The 18,510-nt window shown below is 46.7% G+C and overlaps 1 long non-coding RNA gene and 1 pseudogene across 1 annotated transcript in view; both read right to left on the bottom strand.

The window, feature by feature from the left end:
* LOC116562516 overlaps positions 1–1,154 on the bottom strand; it is a 6,015-nt gene extending 4,861 nt beyond the window's left edge. The window contains exon 1 of the long non-coding RNA XR_004273986.1: positions 590–1,154. This is a non-coding gene — a long non-coding RNA (uncharacterized LOC116562516). The remainder of the gene's footprint in view (positions 1–589) is intronic.
* Positions 1,155–18,032: 16,878 nt separating this feature from the next.
* LOC116562591 lies at positions 18,033–18,130 on the bottom strand (annotated as a pseudogene).
* Positions 18,131–18,510: the final 380 nt, after the last annotated feature.

Here is an 18,510-nt window from a genome sequence, read left to right as displayed (position 1 = left end):
GGAAGGAAGGAAGGAAGGAAGGAAGGAAGGAAGGAAGGAAGGAAGGAGAGAGAGAGAGAGAGAGAGAGAGAGAGAGAGAGAAAGAAAAAGAAAGAAAGAAAGAAAGAAAGAAAGAGAAAGAAAGAAAGAGAAAGAAAGAAAGAGAAAGAAAGAAAGAAAAGAAAAATAGAAATGTTTCATGACTTTAAGGCAATATGGAAACAGCTAAACTTTTTATAGAAATCTGAACCACATTATAAAGCCAGAAGAACATACTAGCTAATATTATTTAATACATACAGTACTAAAGAGAAGAGGTAATAATTTTAAAACAAACATCAGTGTAACATTATTGGACTTAAAAATATATACTTTTTAAATAACAGAAGCAGAAGATTCTTCTGAACTATACATTGCAGCTAGCATTTATTTTCTAAAGATTAAAATAATACAACAGCTACCAAAAATCAAGAGCTAGCCAGACACGGTGGCTCACACTTGCAACCTCAGCACTTTGGGAAGCCGAGGCAGGTGGATCACTTTAGGTCAGAAGCTGGAGACCCCATCTCTACTCAAAATACAAAAATTAGCCAGGTGTGGTGGCACTCACCTCTAGTCCCTAGGGAGGATGGCCTGAATCTGAGAGGCGGAGGTTGCAGTGAGCTGATTGTGCCACTGCACTCCAGCCTAGGTAACAAAGAAAAATAAAAGTCAAAAGCATGGGGAGTATTAAAATCAAACATAACCAATGGTCTCCCAACAGAACGGCTCCATTTTTTGGCAAGCATTATATGTTAAAGTCTATTTGCTACACATTGGTATTTGCACTGAAGTTTCAAGTGCACATTAGTGCTGACTTAGGTTTAATGTCCTCTGCTGTACACTAAACTTGAATATCACACTTATATATCAAAACAAAAGTATCTTTCCTTAAGGCAATTACCTTATAACTGCTTTAAAATTACAAAATGTGAATATTGTTTTGATAATTTCACAGTAACTGAACATTATTGTCTTTAAACAAAACAATCTAATAAATCACCATCAAAACAAAAGCCCCACAACATAATCTGTTTCACCTTATAAAAAGCACTGACATTTATAAGACTGTCTTAGTCAATTTATAAAACAGTAATAGCTAGTTATTTTTACTCAGAATAGTACTAATTTAATAACATAATAAAGACATATGCCGAGTGTAGTGGCTCATGCCTGTAATCCCAGCACTTTGGCAGACAGAGGCAGGTAAATCACTTGAGGTCAGGAGTTCAAGACCAGCCTGACCAACATCTGTCTCTACTAAAAACACAAAAATTAGCTGGGTGTGGTAGTGCATGCCTATAATCCCAGTTTCTTGGGAGGCTGAGGCAGCAGAATTGCTTGAACCTGGAAGGCAAAAGTTGCAGCGAGCCGAGTTCATGCCCCTGCAATCAAGCTTAGGTGACAGAGCAAAATTCTGTCTGAAAAATCAAACAAACAAATAAATAAAGACACAAGGAGGAAGCATTTATTATGTATTTATATGCCAGGCATTATGTGAAGCACTTTACTATCTTATCAGATCTTTGAGATAGATCTTCAGTTCTCATAACCACAGAATAGGATGATACTAAGGCTCAGACAGGATAAGAGATGTGGCCCTGCTGTGTCCCCAGAGCCTATGCTTTTAGATAAGATTAAGAAACTAATTTGTTTTTAAAAAAAAATTCAATTCAATTCCTCAGATCCAGGGCTTTGCAATAAATATGTAAATAAATCCTCATTGTCCATGCTTCCTGGTAGCACATGTTATGACTTTTTTTTTTTTCCTTTAAAATGCACCAACAAAGGCCAGGTGTGGTAGCTCATGCCTGTAATCCCAGCACTTTTGGAGGCCAAGGCAAGAAATCAAGATCAAGAAATAAAGACCATCCTGGCTGACATGGTGAAACCCTGTCTCTGCTAAAATTCCAAAAATTACCTGGGTGTGGTGGCACACACCTGTGGTCCCAGCTACTCAGGAAGCTGAGGCAGGAGAGTCACTTGATCCTGGGAGGTGGAGGTTGCAGTGAGCCAACACTGTGCCACTGCACTGCAGCCTGGTGACAGAGCTGAATTCTGTCTCAAAACAAACAAACAAACAAGAACCTACAAAAACCAGAAAAAAAGGCTTAAGCTATTATAAAGTGCAAGAAACACTAAGAGAACCTTAAGCACATAGCTAAAAATATTGTGGAAAAGTTATTGAATTCATTAGCAAATTTACTCTAATTCTAGTTTTTCATTTTCATTGAGAGTTAGGTTATAATATTCATATTGAAGACAAAATGTTCATTTCAAGTATATTAACATAAATAACTTCAATATTGTTTATCATGTTTAAATGTTCACTTAAAGCAATTTAGTTAAAATTCTGCATACTACACAATTTTACAGCTTGCTACTAATGTTGCAAAGTAAATAGTCATCCAAATAGAAACAGCAAAATACATAATGTTTCTACTGGTTGTTGCTATTTTTTAGGTGAACATTTGATGTGCCAACAGATAGATGATAATAACAAATTGCTAACTTCTTTCATTATGATATAAAGGTAGCTTCAGGACAGGATAGTGTAAGGGTAAAGAAGAATTTCAAATCTAACATTAACTCAGTGACGCATCAAGATAAAAGCAGAGACAACAGGGGCATCTTGGCAAATACCATTTTTTTTTTTTTTTTTTTTGAGAAAGAGTTTTGCTCTTGTTGCCCAGGTTGGAGTGCAATGGCAGGATCTCGGCTCACTACAATCTTCACCTCCTGCGTTGAAGTGATTCTCCTGCCTCAGCCGCCGGAGTAGCTAAGATTACAGGCATGCACCACCACACCCAGCTAATTTTGTAGTTTTAGTAGAGACAAGGTTTCTCCATGTTGGTCAGGCTGGTCTCAAACTCCCGACTTCAGGTGATCTGCCTACCTCAGCCTCCCAAAATGCTGGAATTACAGGCATGAGCCACCGCACCCCACCAAATACCGCATGTAACAGAACAGATTAAAGAAATACATTTTCTTAGCTTTGCAGTAATGTAGAAACAAATAACGTTTCTATTATTTCGACAGACACTACAAAGCACCTTACAAGGAAAAACATACAAAAATGGCACAATCGACCGACCAGTGGCCCTGGGTTTGTCCACAGTACTCCCATGGTGAACAGTAACTGCATTGTGTAAATGCTCATGAACAAAGTCTTACTGGACTTTTCCAATTTAGACGCACTACATTTTCTTTCAAACAGTTCTTCAACTTCTTTTCATTGATCAGTGATAGAATTATCTCATTCTCTGAAAACTGAGCAAAAGTTGATTCTCAATAATACATCCCTATGTCAGAGCAGCACTAAAATATAATGACTTATTTCCTGCATTTTACATTCTAACAGTCCATTATCATTTTACTGCTTTCAAAAAAATTTTCTGTTTTGGTGGTTCTTAGAACTAGTTTAATGGGAGAATACAAGAGAAGTTTTAGGGCAGGTGCAGTGGTGCACACCTGTAATCCCAGTACTTTGGGAGATTGAGGCAAGTGGATCACTTGATGTCAGGAGTTCAAGACCAGTCTGGCCCACATACTGAAACATTATCTCTACCAAAAATATAAAACAGCCAGTTGTAGTGGTGTGCTTCTGTAATCCCAACTACTTGGGATGCTGAGGCAAGAGAATCACTTGAACCCAGGAGGCGAAAGTTGCAGTAAGCCTAGGTCATGCCATTGCCCTCCAGCCTGGGTGACAAAGTGAGACTCCATCTCAAAAAATAAATAAATAAACGAAAAGAGAAGTTTTAAAGTTTACTACCTCATGTTAGCCTTTTAATTTCTGGAAAGCAGAAAAGATCAATCAAATTAAACACAACAACAGGAAAACCACCATCAGGAGGTCTCCAGGTGCCCTTTAGCAAACTTCCAAAAACACGTCTCAGCTGTGTGGAAATAAGACTTTACAGCAGCCAGGTGCAATGGTGCAGGACTGTAATCCCAGCACTTTGCGAGCAGAGGCAGCCAGATCGCTTTGTGTTCAGGGAAACAGAGTAGAAACCCCCATTCCCCCCCACCCCCGCCACCACCCTCCACCCTCTTCTCTACTGAGAATACAAAACTTAGTCAGGTGTGGTGGCAGGCACCTGTAGTCCCAGCTACTCAGGAGGCTGAGGCGGGAGAATTGCCTGAGCCCAGGTGGCAGACATTGCAGTGAGCCGAGACCTTGCCGCTGCCAGTCTGGGAAACAGAACAAGCCTCCGTATCAAAATAGTTAAAAAAAAAAAAAAGAAAGAAAGAAAGAAAGAGAGAGAGAGAGAGAGAAAGAAGAAAAGAAAGAAAGAAAAGAAAGAAAGGAAGAAAGAAAGAAAGAAAGAAAGAAAGAAAGAAAGAAAGAAAGAAAGAAAGAAAGAAAGAAAGAAAGAAAGAAAGAAAGAAGAAAGAAAGAGAGAAAGAAGAAAGAAAGAAAGAAAGAAAAGAAAAGAAAAAAAATAAGGTTAAGATGGACCCCAGAGTTTAAAGATAACACGTTTAAGAGGAACCCACCCCCCAAAAAAAAAATCCCAACCCTTTTTCTCTCAATCATTAAAACACCAAAAGGGTGTAATAGTTTTGCAGCCTACCTGTAGTAGGCTGATACTAACCCCCCAAGGTACCCGTATCCTAATCGCAAGAACCAGTGAACATGACCTGGTATGGCAAAAGGGGCTTTGCAGATATAATGAACTTAAGAGTCTTTGTCTGGGAAGATTATCCCAGCCCGTCCCAGCTGGGTTGGTGTACTCACCCGGATTCTTATAAGGGCAGAGCAGGTGAGGAGAGTGGTGGGCGGTGTAGTAATGGAAGCAGGAAACTTAAGTCAATCAAGAAGGGCAGCACAAACTGAGGATTGCAGGCCATCTCCAGGGCCAGGAAAGGGATTCTCCTGCAGAGCCTCCAAAGGCACTGGCCCTGCTCCCCACTTGAGTCAGTAAGACTGACTTTAGAATTCTGGCCTTCAGAACCGTAAGGGCATACATTGTGGTAATTTGTTGCAGCAGCAACAGAAAATTAGTATTGTAGTGAAGCCTCAAAACCTACCTGAAGGGGCCGAGTATGGTGGCTCATGCCTATAATTCCTGCACTTTAGGAGGCCGAAATGGGCAGATCACTTGAGGTCAGGAGTTTGAAAACCCATCTCTATAAAAAATACAAAAATTAGCCGGTGCAGTAGCACATGCATGTAATCTCAGCTACTTAGGAGGCAGAGACATGGGAATCGCTTGAAACTGGAAGGGAGGAGGTTGCAGTGAGCTGAGATTGAGCCACTGCACTCCAGCCTAGGTGACACAATGAGATTTCATCTCAAAAAAAAACCAAACAACAACAACAAAAAATCACCTAAAGAAGGTTTCCAGTTCTGTCCCCCACCCAACCCCCAGAAAAAGAAAATTTTTGGATGTGGACCATGAACAGGGAGAAAAAAGCACCTCCTCATGACAGAGCCCTACCCAGGAGAAACCCAAGGGAAGGCATTGTCAGGCCAACCACTCTGTCAAGGCCATTTTCTTTTTCTTTTTTTGAGACACAGGTTCACTCTGTCTCCCAGACTGGAATGCAGTGGTATGATCTCAGCTCACTTCGACCTCTGCCTCCCCAGTTAAAACGATTCTCCTGCCTCAGCCTCCCAAGTAGCTGGGATTACAGGAGCATAGCATGCCTGTCTAATTTTTGTATTTTTAGTATAGACAGGGTTTTGTTATGTTGCCCAGGCTGGACTCGAATTCCTGGCCTCAAGTGATCCACCCAACTCAGCCTCCCAAAATGCTGGGATTACAGGCTTGAGCCAGGGTACCCAGCACTCACCAAGTCCTTTGATCGCAGTCTTTTTCAGATGATTAGTCCTTGTCTAGTCTGGCTCTGCCACAGTCTCCCTCTCACCAAGTTGGAATCCCTAGTTACTCTTCAGAAGAGGAAAGTGTGTACCGCAATCCCAGCTTGATATGGTTTAGATCTGCATTTAACTCATGGAACCTGGCTGCTCCCCAGGCCCTGGAGAAAAAAGGGTTTCTCTGTGGGCATGATAGAGGATCAGCCTGTTTGGCACCCTTGCCCCTCACCACCGATCTTCCTGCTTCTTTATACACAGGCTCAGAGGGATGGCCGTTGAGTTTTTGGTCAGCCAGGGGCTTGAACACAATGGAATGTCTTCTAATACAGGTGACTACTATAAGCAATAAAACAGGTTGGGTTTGGCAGTTCTCATATGTAATCCCAGCACTTTGAGAGGCTGAGGCTGGAGGATCACTTGATCCCAGCTGTTTGAGACCAGCCCGGGCAACAGGGTGAAAGCCCATCTCTACAAAAAATAAGTTAGTCTTGCATGGTGGTGCACCTGTGGTCCCAGCTACTGAAAGCCTGAAGCAGGAGGACTGCTTGAGCCTGAGAGGTGGAGGCTGCAGTGAGCCACAATTGCACCTAGATGCAGTGAGCCTGGATGACAGAGTGAGACCTTGTCTTCAAAAGAAAAAAAATTCCATTGTAAGGATGAAACAGGCTGAGTACAGTAGTTCACAGCTGTAATATCCGGACTTTGGGAGGCTAAGGCAGGAGGACTGCTTGAAGCCAGGAGTTTGAGACCAGCGTGTGTAACATAGGGGGACCCAGTCTCTACAAAAAACACCAAAAAGCCAGACATGGTGGCACATTCTTGTAGCCAGCTACTCGGGAGGCTGGGTGGGGGTGGAGACTACAGTGAGCCATGATGTCACCTCTGCGCTCCAGCCTGGGTAGAGTAGTACAGTCAGAACTCAGCGCAGCCTGCACCTGCACAGAGTGAGACCCTGTCTCAAAAAAAAGAAAAAAGGCTTGGGGCTCATGCCTGTAATCCCAGCACTTTGGGAGGCCGAGGTGGGCAGATCACGAGGTCAGGAGATCGAGACCATCCTCGCCAATATGGTGAAATTCCATCTCTACTAAAAATACAAAAAAATTAGGTGGGCATGGTGGTGCACACCTGTATTCCCAGCTACTCGGGAGGCTGAGGCAGGAGAATTGCTTGAACACAGGAGGCAGAGATTGCAGTGAGCCTAGATCGTGCCACTACACTACAGCCTGGGATTACAGGTGCGTGCCACCAGGCCTGGCTAATTTTTGTATTTTAGTAGAGATAGGGTTTCGCCACGTTAGCCAGGCTGGTCTCCAGCTCCTGACCTCAGATGATCCTCCCACCTCAGCCTCCCAAAGTGCTGGGATTGCAGGTGTGAGCCACTGTACCCAGCCTGATTTTTGTCAAGTATTTAAAAATATAAAACCAATAAACATTATTGTGCAGCTCATGGGCTATATAAAAACAGGTGGTGGGATCTCTTTCTCCCATGTAGATACTGTATGACATGGTTTCCAGAGCCCTGGCTAGATGTTTGTTTGAGACAGAGTCTCTGTTGGCCAGGCAGGTGGAGTGGCATGATCTCAGCTCACTGCAACCTCCGCCTCCCAGGTTCAAGCAATTCTCGTGCCTCAGCCTCCCTGGTAGCTGGGATTACAGGCACTACCACACCCAGCTAATTTTTTGTAGTTTTAGTAGAGATGGGGTTTCACTACATTGGCCAGGTGCTCTCAAGCTCCTGGTCTCAAGTGATCCACCTATCTTGGCTTCCCAAAGTGCTGGGATCACAGGCATAAGCCCTGGCTAGGTACATTTAAGGTATAATGGCATATGGAGGCTGAGGTGGGAGGATCACTTGAGGCCAGGAGATCAAGGCTAGCCTGGGTAACATTCCAACCAGAGAGACCCTATCTGTACAAAAAAAAATTTTTTTTAATTAACTGAGCATGTTGGTAGTGCACACCTATAGCACTAACTACTTGGGAGGCTGAGGCAGGAGAATTGCTTGAGGCCAGGAGTTCAAGGTTACAGTGAGCTGTGATAACGCCACTGAATTCCAGCTATGAGACAGAGCAAGACCCTCTTTCTAAAAATTGTAAAAAAATGTTTTGTTTTATTCAGACAGAGTCTTGCTACATCACCCAGGCTGGAGTGCAGTGGTGCAATCTCAGTTCACTGCAACCTCCACCTCCTGGGTTCAAACAGTTCTCCAGCCTCAGCCTCCTGAGGAGCTGGGATTACAGGCGTGTGTCACTGGGTCTGGCTCATTTTTGAATTTTAGTAGACACCGGATTTCACCATGTTGGCCAGGCTGGTCTCCAACTCCTGACCTCAAACGATCCACCCATCTAGGCCTCCCAAAGTGCTGAGATTACAGGTGTGAGTCACTGTGCCTGGCCTTGTGAAAAATGTTAGTGGCATTTTGATTATAATTGAATACTTGAAAAAAAAATGAAATGCACATGCGTATGATTGTTTTTGCCAGGACTAGGGGCCAGGACGTTTTCTAATGCCTTCACCTTGTATTGCAGGGCCTTGCAAACAATAGGTGCTTAGCAAGTACAATCGAAGGCACTCAGAGAGTGCTCGGTGTGCAGTGCATACATATTACCATTAGGAAGGAAGAGAGGAGAGAGAAAGAACATGGGAAAATTCAGGGCAATTGATCAGGTTGACACCATCGTTGCTAAAAATCAGAGACTAGGCCGTGTGCGGTGGCTCATGCCTGTAATTTCAGCACTTTAGGAGGCTGAGGCAGGTGGATCACTTGAGGTCAGGAGTTCGAGACCAGCCTGGCCAACATGGCAAAACCTCATCTCTACCGAAAATACAAAAATTAGCCAGGCATGGTGTGGCAGGTGCCTGTAATCCCAGCTACTAAGGAGGCTGAGGCAGGAGAATCACTTGAACCCGGGATGCGTAAGTTGCAGTTACACGGGATCATACCATTGCACTCCAGCCTGAGGGACAGAGCAAGACTCCCCCTCAAAAAAAAAAAAAAAAATTCAGAGAAGATCAAGATATCCACACATAATACACCGTGTCATTTTCCCTGTGCACTTTTCCTGCCTCTTGGTAGACAGCTCCTAACATCACCATGAGATCCTGGTGAAGAAGGGGTGAATACTGGGGTTGCTACAGTTTAATGAACCATTTTTCCCCCAGAGAGAGATGCTCATCTTCTGTCAGATTCCCTTGAGTGTTTTTCCAACCCCTGCTGTGGGCGGTTTACCCTCAGGCCACTTCTCCATGCAGCCACCAGGTGGCGCCATTGCTGCATAAATGAAACAAACTGACCCAGGATTAGAAAATAGTGTTCTCTTTTCTTTGAGCTGGGTGGGGTGGGTCAAACCTGTAATTCCAGCACTTAGGAAGGCTGAGGTGGGTAGATCACTTAAGGCCAGAAGTTCGAGACCAGTCTGGCAACATGGTGAAACCCTGTCTGTACTAAAAATACAAAAATTAGCCAGGCATAGTGACGCACGTCTGTAATCCCAGCTACTAGGGAGGCTGAGACAGGAGAATTGGCTGCGAAGCAGAGGTTGCAGTGAGCTAAGATTGTGACACTGCACTCCAGCCTGGGTAACAGAGCAAGGCGCCATCTCAAAAAAAAAAAAAATAGTATTCCTAAGGACTGATAGGGGAAACTGAGGCACGCAGACCGGAGTTGGGGTGTGACTTGGTGAGAGAATGGGTTCAAGTAACCTGTGAAGGACTCTCAGAAAGTCACAGCAACTTAAAAATCATTTATTCTACACCCCACTTCCACATTTTCCAGAAATAGAAACCAAAGCTGAGAGAGGGAATATAACTATCCCAAAAGCACCATGTTGGTGGGGAGTAGGGTTCCCAGAGAAAACACAGGACACCCAGTGAAGTGTGAGTTTCGGACTCTCAGTGTATGTCCCAAATAATGCACGACGCTTAACTAAAACCTTATTCACTCTTCGTCTTCCAAGGTAACTGTGCATCTGTATCATAATTTGCTAAGTCTGACAACCCTCATGAGGGTGAAATGAAGATTAGGAAAATACTTAAATGTAATAAGCAAACATGAAAATAAGGACAACTCTGTTCCCATTTTGCAGACAAGGGAATTGCACATTAGGGAGGTGACTTGCCCCAAGGCCACCCTCACAATCGCCAGAGTCAGGATTTGAACCCAGTCCTGATTCCGGTGGTCTCAACTTCACTGTTGTGGCCAGGAACACCCCTCAGTCCTACTCCTGTGTGTACATGTTCTGTCTTGAATATGACTCTCTCCACATCGTGTAAGTGGGCCATTCCCCTCCCTGACATTGAAGGAACCCATCTTCAGCAGGCGCCTCCTGAACCAGCAGACCCCCATGAGCCCAGATCCCTGGGACCTGGTGGCTGCCCTTATCACATTCCCTGACTTCCCATCTTAGGATCCAAGTCTGACCAGCTTCAGGATCTGCAGCTGTGTTACAGGAAAGGGGACCCAATCCAGACCCTAAGGGAGGGTTCTTGGATCTTGTGCAAGAAACAATTCAGTGTGAGTCCGTAAAGTAAAATCACATTTTTTTTGGTTGTTTGGTTGGGTTTTTTTTTAATTGTTTTTGTTTTTGTTTTGTTTTGTTTTTTGAGACGGACTCTCACTCTGTTGCCCAGCCTAGATAGAGGGCAGTGGTGTGATCTTGGCTCACTACAACCTACGCCTCCCGGGTACAAGTGATTTTCCTGCTTCAGCCTCCTGAGTAGCTGGGATCACAGGTGCTTGCCACCACATCTGGCTAATTTTTATATTTCTAGTAGAGATGGTGTTTCACCATGTTGGCCAGACTGATCTCAAACTCTTGACCTCAGGTGATCCGCCTGCCTCAGCCTTCCAAAGTGCTGGGATTACAGGTGTGAGCCACAGAACAAGTTTATTCTTTTCTGAAAAAGCAAGTTTTTTTAGGAAAGTAAAGATAGAATGGTTACTCCATGGAGCAGCCCAGAGGGCACTGGTGCCCATCTTTAGGGTTATTTCTCCATGACATGCTGAACGAGTGGTAGATTATTCATGACTCCCTTTTTTTAGATTATATAGGGCAACTTTCTGATGTTGCCATGGCATTTGTAAACTGTCATGGCGCTGGTGGCAATGTAGGAGTGAGGATGACCAGAGGTCACTCTCCTGGCCATCTTGGTTTTGGTGGGTTTTGGACTGGCTTCTTTACTGCAGCCTGTTTGACTGGCAAGGTCTCTGTGACCTGTATCCTGTGCTGACCTCCTGTCTCACCCTGTGACTTAGAATGCCTTCACCACCTGGAAATGCAGCCCAGTAGGTATCAGCCTCCTTTCACCCAGCTCCTATTCAAGACGGAGTTGCTGTGGTTCACATGCCTCTGGCAGCTGGGCTCCTCGGGATCTCCTAACATTCTGTTCCCTCTGTCCCCAGCTCCTGGGCACTCCACCATCGCTGTCTTCCTGAGCCTCCTCCCTCTGAATTTCTTCATCACCAAGAAGAGGAATCACGGTCAGGTTTGGCTTTTGGGAAAGGGACGGACCAGGCAGGAAGCAGGGAGGAAGACACAGTCCCTGGTGTGGGCGATGGGGAGGGGAGAGCTGAGTGGGAGCCGGTGGGTCTGGCTTTGTTCTTGTCTCTGTGAGTTGCTCATTGTGTAGACCTGCCCCACTCCTTCCCCATCGCAGTGGATGGCGGCTTCTCTCTTCAGTGTTCAGGCCCCAGGCCCTGGGTCAGATCAATGCCTTTTTCTCCTGCACCCCATCAGTCAGCAGATTTGCTTGACATCACCTTGAAAATGCATCCAGCAGCAAGGCCCTGGCTCACTCCCTACTTCTGCCTCAGCCTCTCTCCACTTCCAGCCACAGGAGACCTGTGTGAGCTGAATCCATTGCACCCTCCTCTGCTCAGACCCACAGCAGCCCCATTTTCCTTGGTCTGAGCCACCAGGCTCGCCCTGAGCTGCCTCATTGCCTCCAGCCTCACCTTCCACCCGTCTCCCTCCCTTTCCCACCTACCCCCCTTCCCCATCCTCACACCTGCCTGATGTTCACACATCTCTCCAGGCGTCTGCGTCTGCGTTAGCTGTTTCCTCTGCCCTGGACCACCCTCACTCCAGAAGACCCTTGTCCCCTCCAGCACCCCCTGCATTCAGGGCTGCCTCCCTCACCACCATCCAGCAAGGACACGGCCCGCCCATCCCTCTCCTCCCAGCAGCTCCCTTCCTTGGCCTGTCCTGGGTTCGTTTTTGCTTTTCCTCAGCACTTCCCACTTCCTATAGGACCCTGCAGGAAGCGCCTGGCAGGGGCTGATGGCCTCGCTCTCCTTAGACTGGAAGCTCCGCAGCAGCACGGGCCACTCCCTGTGGCAGACTCAGTAACTAGTTAGTGCTCGGCATGCAGAAGGTGCTGGATCAGTGTTTGAGAACTACGGAAGGAAGGAGGGAGGGGAGGAGTGAAAAGGAGGGAGGGAAGGAAAGATAGGAAAGGGGAGGACAGATGGAGGGAAGGAAAGAGTTGAAAGAGGGAGAGAAGGAATGAGGGAGGGAAGGAAGAAAGGGAGGAGGAAGGGGAAAAAGGAGAGGGAAGAACAAAAGGGCAGGAGAGTGGAAGAAAGGAGTAGGAAAGAAAGGAAAGAAAGGCAGGAGAGAGGGAGGGAGGGAGGGAAGGGAGATGGAGGAAAGGAACTTATTTCCTCTCTAGTCCCAACTGTCCCAATATCCATCTGTCACTTGGACTGTTCTCCAGCCTCCTGCGTGGCCTCCTTCAGGCATGGTGGCTCACACCTGTAATCCCAGCACTTTGGGAGGTCGAGGCAGGCAGATCACCTGAGGCCAGGAGTTCCAAAACAGCCTGGTCAAAATGGCAAAATGCCATCTCTATTAAGAAATACAAAGATTAGCTGAGCATGGTGGCAGGCACCTATAATCCTAGCTACTCTAGAATCTCAGGCAGGAGAATCACTTGAACATGGGAGGCAAAGGTTACAGTGAGCCGAGATCACGCCACTGCACTCCAGCCTGGTAACAGAGCAAGACTCCATCTCAAAAAATAAAAAACCTTCTCCAGGCAGCTGCCTTCTGATGATGCCCCCCTCCCTCGGTGAAGCACGGGAGACCCCAAACTCCTGCCTGACCCTAAAGTGCCAAGTGACCCTGCCCATGCACTCCTCTGGCCACATTGAGTGTCCTCCGAGTCATGCTGCTCCCTGTGCCTGGGTTTTTGCTGCCCCCGTCTCAAAGCCTCCCCTCCCTCTTCCCAGCTCCATCCCCCTATCCTCTGCCTGCCCAGCACCCACCTCCTGTTCATTTAATGTTTAGCTCAGGCTGTAATCTCAGCACTTTAGAAAGCCGGGGGCAGAGGATCACTTGAGTTCAAGAGCTTGAGGCCAACCTGGGCAACATAGTGATATCCCCCTAACTCCACCAAAAATGTGAAAGAAAAAAAAAAAAAAGATATAGCTCAGGCATTACTCACCTCCAGGTAGCCTTCCTGATGGTGCCATCCACAGGTGGGCTCAGGGGCAGCCTCTGTTCTCTGGGCATCGGAAGCTGCCTCCCCAGGGCAGTGGTCCTGGGTCAGCTCCTGCAGGAGTCCAGGCACAGGATTACGGTGGATGGATCAGGACTGAGGGTCAGAGATGCAGAGAGGCAGACAGCTTTGGGACGCACTTGGTGAGATCAGTGGTATTTGCTGCAGGGTGACTGTCAGGGTGTAGGGGAGAATTCTGGACCAGCCATGTCTTCATCTCTCTCTTCCCTCCAATCCCAGGAGAGCAAATGAGGCAGAAGGACTCTCGGGGCCCAGCTCACCAGCTCCATCCTCAGGAACTCGAGGACCATCAAGTTCCATGGCTGGGAAGGAGCCTTTCTGGACAGAGTCCTGGGCATCCGAGGCCAGGAGCTGGGCACCTTGCAGACCTCTGGCCTCCTCTTCTCTGTGTTGCTGGTGTCTTTCCAAGCGTCTACATTTCTGGTGATGTCACTCTAGTCTCCATGCCGAGCAGGACTGGGGAAGTAGTGTGAGAGTCAGGGGGTGAGGTAGGTGGAGACTCCCAGATCCTACCACCCTGTCCATCAAAACCCACACATTCTGGATCCTGTTCTCTCGGGGTTCCTGCTGTCTTCTGCGTGAACAAATTAATCACATCATTCTGGTGAAGGTGGCAGCGGCTGATGAGGTCTGCTGTTCTGAGAGTTCCAGGCTTCTATATGTGGGGCCAAGTGTTCAGGTGCAGGTGGGCTGCAGAGGTAGAATCCAGGGTCTGAGTGGCTTCCCTGCTGCTGGCCAGCAGGTGTCCACAGCCACCCTGTCACTGACGTGATCCTTGTCCTGCCATTCTGTCATTTATTTCTGATGGCTGTCAGAACACTCTTCCTAAAGCACAGCTTTCAGAAGAATTTAAACATGTTGATGCATAGGCCAGGTGCAGTGACTCACACCTGTCATCCCAGCTCTTTGGGAGGCTGAGGTGGCTTGAACCTGGGTGGTGGAGATCACAGTGAGCTGAGATTGTGCCACTTCACTCCAGCCTGGGTGACAGAGCAAGACTGTCTCAAAAACAAAATAAAACAAAAGGACCACAAATGGCACCAACACCTAGAGCCCTGCAGTGCTGCTCTCCCCAGGAGCCCCCAGGCTCAGCCCTCATGTCTATCACCTTCACAGAGAGGCCTTTCCTGACCACCTTCACCACCACCACAGCACCCCTGCTCGTGCTAATGCACTCTACACCTGCACTTGATTTCTCTTTACTTTTTTATTTTTGAAGACAACAGAGTCTTGCTCTGTTCTCCAGGCTGGAGTGCAGTGATGCAATGTCAGCTCACTGCAACCTCCACCTCCCAAGTTCAAGCAATACTCCCACCTCAGCCTCCTGAGTAGCTAGGATTACAGGCAGGTGCTACCACTCCTGGCTCTTTTGTGTGTGTGTGTGTGTGTGTGTGTGTGTGTGTGTGTGTACTTTCAGTAGAGATGGCATTTCACCATGTTGGCCAGGCTGGTCTTGAACTCCTAACCTCAAGGGATCCATCTGCCTCAGCCTCCCAAAGTGCTGGGATTACAGGTGTGAGCCACCGCACCTGGCCATACCTGCTTTAGTATTTATTCTTCATAGCGCTTTCCACCTGATGTGCTGTCTGTATTAATGGTTTGTTTATGGATCGCCTCTTTCTCCCTCATTAGAATGATGGATCCATTAAGAGAGCAGCAACTTTGTTTTGCTCATTGCTGTTTCCCCAGAGCCTGGAACCCTGCCAGATGTGTAACAACCAGGCAGTAGTTATTCATAGAATGAATGAATGTAAGAATGAATAAATGGCCGGGTGCTGTGGCTCATGCCTGTAATCCCAGCACTTTGGGAGGCCGAGGTGGGTGGATTACTTGAGGTCAGGAGTTTCAGACCTGCCTGGACAACATGGTGAAACCCCATCTCTACTAAAAATACAAAACTTAGCTAGGAATGGTGGTGCACACCTGTAATCCCAGCTACTTGGGAGGCTGAGGGAGGAGAATTGCCTGCACCCAGGAGGTGGAAGTTGCAGTGAGTCAAGATCATGCCACTGCACTCTAGCCTGGCAGAAAGAGAGGGACTGTCTCAGAAATAAATAAAAATAATTTAAAGCAAGAATGAATGAAAGACAAGAAGGCTTAGATAGAAGGAATAAGTTGCAGTAATCAATAGTGCACAAGGGAAATTACAGTGAATGAGAATTTATTTGCATATTTCAAGATAGCTAAAAGAGAAGGATTTTCGTGTGCCCAAAACAAAAGATAAATATTAGAGGTGATGACTGTCTCAGTTACCCAGATTTAATCATTACATATTGTCTACAGCTGGGGTCCCAACCCTCCTGGCCACAGATCAGTACCAGTCTGTAGGCTGTTTTTGTTTTTCTTTTTGTTTTCATTGAGACAGAGTCTCACTCTGTGCAGCGGTGCAATCTCGGGTAAATATCACCTCCACCTCCGAGGTTGAAGCAATTCTCCTGCTTCAGCCTACTGAGTAGCTGGGATTACAGGCATGTACCACCACACCTGGCTAATTTTTGTATTTTTAGTAGAGACAGGGTTTCACCATGTTGGCTAGGCTGGTCCCAAACTCCTTACCTCAGGTGATTCCCCCTCCTCATTCTCCCAAAGTGCTGGGATTACACTTGTGAGCCATTGCACTCAGCATTTTTTTTTTTTTTTTTGACACGAAGTTTTGCTCTTGTTGCCCAAGCTGGAATGCAATGGCATGATCTTGGTTCACTGCAACCTCCATCTCCTGGATTCAAGCGACTTTCCTGCCTCAGACTCCCAAGTAGCTGGGATTACAGGTATGAGCCACCATGCCAGGCAAATTTTTGTATTTCTAGTAGAGACAGGATGTCTGAAGTCAGGTTGGTCTCAAACTCCTGACCTCAGCTGATCCACCCGCCTCAGTCTCCCAAAGTGCTGGGATTACAGGCGTGAGCCACCGCGCCCGGCTCACCTGTTAGGAACTGGGTGGGCAGCACAGCAGGTGAGCAGAGGGCGGGTGAGGGAGGCTTCATCTGTGTTCACAGCCACTCCTTATTGCTGGCATCACCACCTGCGCTCCACCTCCTGTCAGATCGGTGGCGTTGTTAGAGTCTCATTGGAGCGCAAACCCTACTGTAAACAGCACATGCGAGGGAGCTGGACTGCATGCTCCTTATGAGAATCCAATGCCTGTTGTTCTGTCACTGTCTCCCGTCACCCCCAGAAAAGACCATCTAGTTTCAGGAAAACAAGCTCAGGGCTCCCACTGATTCTACATTAAGGTGAGTTGTGTAAGTATTTCATTATATATTGCAGTGTAATAATAATAGAAGTAGGCCGGGCACAGTGGCTCATGCCTGTTATCCTAGCACTTTGGGAGGCTGAGGCAGGTGGATCACCTGAGGTCAGGAGTTCAAGACCAGCCTGGCCAACATGGTGAAACACCATCTCTACTAAAGGTACAAAAACTGGCTGGACATGGTGGCAGGGACCTGTAATCCAAACTACTTGGGAGGCTGAGGCAGGAGAATTGCTTGAACCCAGGAGCAGAGGTTGCAGTGAGCCACGATCGTAGCATTTTGGGAGGCTGAAGTGGGCAGAACACCTGAAGTCAGCAGTTCGAGACCAGCCTGGCCCAGTGGTGAAACCCCGTGTCTAATAAAAATACAAAAATTAGCTGGGTGTGGTGGTAGGAGCCTATAAGCTGAGCTACTCGGGAGGCTGAGGCAAAAGAATTGCTTGAACCCAGGAGGTGGAGGTTGCAGTGAGCTGAGATCATGTCCCTGCACTCCAGCCTGGGCGATAGAGCAAGATTCTGTCTTTGGGGAAAAAAAAAAAAAAAAAAAAGGCAAGCCAGTTCAAATGGCTTATATCTGTAATCCCAGAACTTTGGGAGGCCAAGGTGGAAAGATCACTTGAGGCTAGGAGTTCCAGGTAAACCTGGGCAACATAGCAAGACCCCATCTCTACAAAACATTTTTTAAAAATTAGGCATAGTGGCATGTGCCTGTAGTCTCAGCTACTCAGGAAGCTGAGACAAGAGGATTGTTGGAACCCAGGAGGTGGAGGCTGCAGTGAGCCATGCTTGTGCCACTGCACTCCAGCCTGGGTGACAGAGTGAGACCCTGTCTCTCAAAAAAAGAATTCAGAGTAGAGAAATGTATGAATTGTAAGTTCAAGCATGCCACATCCCACATTTCCTTCAGAAGTGTTGATGCATGCCCCAAGAAATCTGCATTCATTTCCCAGTGCTGCCTTAACAAAGTACCCTAAACTGTGTGGCTTCAACCACAGAGATTTCTCACAGTTCTGGAGGCCAGGAGTCTGAAATCAAGGGTTTTTGGATTGTTTGTTTGTTTTTCCTGTGAAGGCTGTGATGGAGGGTCTGTCCCAGGTCTCACTGCTGGATTCTCAGAGCCTCCAGAGTTCCTGGGCTTGTAGGTGGTCTTCTGTCTCTGTCTTGACATTGTCTTCCCTTTGAAGGTGTCTTTGTCCACATATCCCTTTTTATAAGGACACCAGGCACACGGGATTAGGATTCACCCTCATTACCTCAGCTTAGCTTGATCACATGTGAAGAGCCTATTTCCATATAAGGTCGCATCCACAGGCCCTGCGGCATATGGCTTCAGTGTCTTTTGGGGAGACACAGGACAATGCCTAATGCTTTAGATTTGCAAATATTTAGTTTGAGTTTCCGGGTTTTATTTTTTCTTTTTTGCATCAGATGGGTGATGTGATGGTAACGTAACAAGTTTTGAGAAAGGCACATATTGTAAAACAGCATGAAAACCCAATCGTCATGCTTTGGTTTTGGTTTTTTAATTTTAATTTTTCTTGAGGCAGGGTCTTGCTCCATTACTCAGGCTGGAGGGCAGTGGTGCAAACATGGCTCACTGCAGCCTCGACCTTCTGGGCTCCAGCGATCTTCCCAACTCAGCCTCCCAAAGTGCTAGGATTACAGGAATGAGCCACTACCCCCAGCTGTTCCCTATCTTTTGTTTGTACCTTGTTCTTTTTACTCAAAAATACACCTTTGCATCTGGGCATGCTGGCTAATGCCTGTAATCCTCAGCATTTGGGAGGCCAAGGCAGGTGGATCACTTGAGGTCAGGAGTTCAAGACCAGACTGGCCAACATGGTGTAATGCCTTCTTTACTAAAAATACAAAACGAGCTGGGTGTGGTGGTGTGTGCCTG

This window comes from Sapajus apella, unplaced genomic scaffold (genome assembly GCF_009761245.1).
Source record: "Sapajus apella isolate SASKATOON/1434 unplaced genomic scaffold, GSC_monkey_1.0 scaffold32, whole genome shotgun sequence".
Lineage (NCBI taxonomy): Eukaryota > Metazoa > Chordata > Mammalia > Primates > Cebidae > Sapajus > Sapajus apella.
Note: the sequence above shows the minus strand (reverse complement) of the source record. Positions and strands in the feature narration are given on the sequence as shown.